Raw genomic sequence first — 5569 nt, forward strand, 5'->3', positions numbered from 1 at the left:
CCACACAATTTCTTTTGTTGCCTCAGCTGCTACCACATATTCTACTTCTGTTGTGGAATCTGCTAGAACTGATTGTTTGCGTGATCTCCTGGAGACAACTCCTGATCCAAGACTCATAGCATAACCTGAAGTAGATACCCCAGTTTCTTTGTCTCCATCGAAGTCTGAATCAGAGTATCCAATCAAGTTGAAGTCGTCCACCTGTGTATACTTGATTCCAAAGTCTTGAGTTCCCTTCAAGTACCTTAGAACTCTTTTTGCAATAGACCAATGTTCCTCACAAGGCTTTTGTATAAACCTGGAGAGGATTCCAACAACAAACGAAATGTCTAGTCTGGTAGTAGTTAGGTAGTTGAGACTTCCTACAAGTTGTCTATACTTTGTTGCATCCTCAAATTCTTTTCCTTTAATGGATGTGAGCTTTAAGTTTTGTTCCATTGGAGTAGTAAGAGGATTGCATTCTGTCATGCCAAACCTGTTCAACTGATCTCCAATGTACTTTTGAGAAAGAAATATGGACTTCGGATGTTGAGTTACTTCAATACCAAGATAGTAATGAACATAGCCCAAACCAGTGATTTCAAAACCTTTCCTCAATTTCTTCTATATGGATGCAATGTAGCTTTCATTGTTCCCAGTCATCAAAAGATCATCTACATATACCACAAGATATACAAATGTTTTGCCAACTTCCTTGACAAATAAAGTTGCATCATCAAGATCATGATGTTTGAAATTGAGTTTCAGAAGATGCTTAATTAGTTTTTCATACCAAGCTCACGATGCTTGTTTGAGGCCATACAAGGATTTCACAAGTTTGCATACTTTATGTTCTTGTCCTTTCACAGCAAATCCTTTGGGCTGGGACATAAAAACATTCTCTTTTAGATCTCCATTCAAGAAAGTAGTTTTTACATCCATTTGTTGGACTTTCCAACCGTTCTGAGTTGTTATGGAAAAGAGTGTCCGGATGGTAGCCCATTTTTCTGTGGGGGCAAAAGTCTCCTCATAATCGACCCCTTTATTCTGTGCAAAACCTTTTGCCACAAGCATGGCTTTGTGCTTGTCAAGTGAGCCATCAGCTTTATACTTGTTCTTGTAGACCCACTTGCAGCCAACTGGTTTGGTTCCTAATGGAGGATCAACCAGCTTCCAAGTGCCATTCTTTATCATGGCATCATACTCCTTTTGCATCGCTTCTTTCCATTCATCATGAGAAGCAACTTCTTTGAAGGAATTTGGTTCAAAATCTGTAGACAAATTCAATTCACAATCATAAGAAACATCCATATCAACAGGTGAATCAGAGTCATCTACATCACCTCCATTTTGTCGGTTTGAATTTCTAGTTCCTATCTTTCCAACCTCATCAGGATGAACACTTTCAAGTGTCTTTGTTAGCCACTTTGGGGGACCTTTCTCAGATGGTCCAGGTTGCTCCATTGATTGAGTTGGGACTGAATCAAGATTGAGTCTCCCAATTCTATCAATCACATCACTTAAAGTATCATCCGTTGTTGGAGTTTCATGCGGGGGAGAGAGTTCTTCAGAAGAAGATTCCACGGGTTGATCTAGTATAGGAATCCCCCCTTCAACATGTGGAATCTTATTATCAAATTCTTGAAATGATTTTTCATTTTTGAATCTATCCAAGTGATCAAGTTGCCGCTCAACAACATTGTCAGTTTTGGATGATTCAAGAAAGATTACATCTCTAGATACAACAAACTTTTTATTGACTTCATCATAGAGATGGTATGCTTTGGAGGTGTTTGAATACCCTAGGAAGATACACTTATGACTTCTTGCACCAAGTTTGTTTCTATGTACCTTTGGTATCAAGGCATAACAGGTGGAACCAAAGACCCTGAGATGCTTTACCAAAGGAATGTGCCCATACCACATTTCATATGGAGTCTTGTTTCTAATAGCATTAGATGGACATCTATTCTTTATATATACAACACATAGAACTGCATCAACCCAAAACATCAATTTTACATTTTTGAAAAACATCATGGAGCGCACCATATTTAAGATTGTCCTATTCATTCTTTCAGCTACATCGTTCTGTTGGGGATTATAAGGCACAATTGTTTGATGTTTGATCCCATGTTGGCGAAGATAGTTTTAAAATTCATTTGAAGTATATTCTTTTCCATTATCAGTGCGAATAGAGCCAATATGAGATTGTGCATCATTTTCAATCCATGTATGAAAGTTCTTGAATGTTTTAAAAGCATTAGGTTTTTTCTTCAATAAATAAACCCAACACATTCTCGTGTAGTCATCAATAAATGTCATCGTATATTTATTTCCATTTGCAGAAGGAACAGGCATTGGACCACATAAATCTGAATGAATGAGTTCAAGTTTTCCATGTGTTCTTGAATGTGAATCATGAAAAGGTTGTTTGCTATGCTTTCCTAGAATACAAGCATCACATTGCTTAAGTTTCCTAGGAATTGTAGGCAAACCAGCAACACCATTTTTCTTCAACAAGTGGAGGCTTTCATAGTTCAAATGTCCAAATCTAGCGTACCATAATAAACTTGATGGAAGTGTACCTTCTTCATAATGAGAATTGTATGAGAAATGTTGTGCACGAGCAGAGGTACCTTGCAGCTTGAGAAGCCTTTCTTCTTCTATCCCCCTCATGACAAGTGAGTGGTCATATGCTTTTCTCACCTCAAGCTTGCCATCAAACATATGAATGGAGTGACCTTGTTGGTGGATGTGGACCAAGGACAACAAGTTTCTCTTCAGCTGTGGGAGATATAGAACATGATGTAGAGGAAAGTCTAGAAGACCAGGCAAAGTATACTGCTCCATCAACATTGTCAGTAAATTATTCAAAAAAATATTTTCTATGAGTCATGTGGCAAGTTGCTCCTGAATCAAGCAACCAATCATTTTTCCAAGAAGCAAGTGAAGCATTAAATAAGTCTTCATTTACTCCAATATTACATTGTGCCACAACATAATGAGCGGATTCAGGTGCTTTACCTTTGTCTGTGTCATTAGTTTTACCTTTGGGTTGGTTTCTTTGCTGCTCAATTTTGTCCCAAGGTAACTTGCATGTGGAGGCATCATGTGATCCATTTCTTTTGCAACGTATGCAGTGAAAATCTGAATTTTCTCCTTGAGAGTGTCTGCCCCCCTTGCCTCTGAAATATCTTCCTCTTCTTCTTCAACCACCTCTTCCTCTGGAAGAATTTTGGGCAAGATTCTTTTCTTTATGAGCAAGGCACACAACCTCTTCAAAAGATTCAGAGGCTGTCTTCTTTCCAAAAGTTTTCTCTCTTTCAGCAATTTTTTTCACAAGAGAGTCAAAGGTAATATCTTTGAGATTTCCATTTGCTTGCAATGACTCAAGATAATTGGAGTAAGTAGGATAAAGTGCCTTGAGAAAGGCGACAAGAGGAATATCCAATTCAACCTTAGTGGCTTTGATATCATGCATTATAGATTTTAGTTCAGATGCAAGAGCAAGAGGATCATTATTTTGTAATTCAAGAGTGAAGAGTTTAATCATGGGTTGAACAACTTCAAGTGCAGAATGTGAGGCATATAGTTCTTTCATCTTTTGTAAGGCTTCGAAAGCAGTTGAAAATGGTGAAATATGGCAACTCACCTCTTCACTTATAGATGCAACAGTTAATGCATAGGATTTGCTATTCTTATTTTCCCAAATGGTGAACTCTTTGTCTGAGGTAGGTTGTTCTGGCTCTTTGTCTCCATCTCCAATACACACTCCTTTCCACAACTCATTCAAAATGAGCGTATTTTTTGTGAGGCTATGAAGCTACCTCGTGATTGTTGCCTGGCTAATAAACCATTGAGACAAGACAATATGAGCTACTGGGTGCTTGTTGTGAGACTATGAAACCACCTAGAAAGTGTATTTTAGACCCCTATAGTGCTTTCCATGAAAATACAGTTGATAAACCACCAAAATCAATTGATTCAATCTCTTGGAACTAAGACATAGCCCATTTGATCTTGTGTAAAGCCTTACGTTTTAAATCAAAGAGTAAGTGAGTCAGTATGGTGCTTACTGTTGAAGAGCATTCACAAACCACCTGGATAATAGACTCCTTCTCTTGGTATGTCACTAAGCCTTGGGTATGAACTTCCTTGATTATGCATCCCCTCAGACTTTGGATCTCGCTCAGGGGTGGTCAACTACGAGAAACACTGCAATGTAGCTAGCCTATGGTTGGGTAGAGAGTTAAAGACCCTCCTTTAGTTGCCAACCATCTTTAATCACATATAAGTGTAAATAACTTAGTCTTATGGAATGTGATGAATTTTATTATATTGTGCATGGTACAAGTTTATGAGTTTTTATGAATGTGATGAATTTTAGAGAAATATGGTACGTTGTCATGCGCATAATTGGAATGACATCTTGTACACTCATGAATTCTTAATGCTTACCCGAGATATGTTAATCTTTATCATGATGTTGAAAATGGGACTTTGTGTTCATATGCACTTAGATTCACCTATAAGGTATGTGACAGATATATGTTTATATGGCTTAGTTGGTTACTCTGTTTAAATCAAGAGTTTGTGCCTTAGGATTTAGGCCATAGCTCCCAAAAATTGGCAGTCTAGGGTTGCTCCTGTGGTAAACACAACGACAGAGATCAAGGGCTCGAGACTTCATGCCTTGGGCCATATTACACATTAAGACTTCATATAGCTAGGCGAGGGAAGGCAAGACAATTTCCTTCCTACTTTATAAACCCAACTTGCATCTTATCTGCGCCCATGCTATTAGGACTAACAAGAAATGGAGATAGACACATTTGAATGTGGCAGGGCCAGTAGTGAGCAAATGATGGTGGAACCCTAGTCTAGCAGAATTATGTCCCATGGGTCGGCCATTGGCCATCAACCATAGTCGGTAAGCTTAAGTAACAGGCGAGGGTCGATACACTTAGCCTAATGCTAGTTAATTGTGAACGAAAGGTTTAAGGGCGAGGTTCAGGCACAACTTAGAGCGTCAGAACCTTTTCCACTACTTACCTCTTGACTGTAGTGATCGTTGTGTGACATAATGCATGTGAGTACGTTGGTGGAAGTCAACCAACTTGAGTCATGGTTCCATCGTGGAACCTTACCATTGCTTATCGCCCACTTCCTCCTTCTCCTTGTTTAACATTGAATATCACGGGCGGTGATAACCTACAACAACATGACACGGATCTGATTGATGAAATCCATCAAGATGACTTGTTAGTGTTGCATGGAGGCCACATGGATATTGCGAGTAGTGATAACCTGCAACAACATGATGTGAATTTGATTGATGAGATCCATCAAGATGACCTATTAGAGTTGCATGGAGGCCACATGGGTGCCACGTGGCCAACTTGTTGATGTGGCCTCCCTTAATCGGCCAAAACTTTAATTGAGTGTAACTTTGAATCCAAGGGCTCGGACAACTCTCAAGGAGGTGATCACAATGACGATATTAGAAGTTAGTTTTATAGACTTGAAAAAATGAGCATCTTTGCTAACCCCATCTTCGTAGTAGACCTTGGGGATCGGGTTAACAACA

Source organism: Pinus tabuliformis, chromosome 7, assembly GCF_031772625.1.
Source record: "Pinus tabuliformis cultivar Carrire ecotype Pingquan chromosome 7, CPIR1, whole genome shotgun sequence".
Lineage (NCBI taxonomy): Eukaryota > Viridiplantae > Streptophyta > Pinopsida > Pinales > Pinaceae > Pinus > Pinus tabuliformis.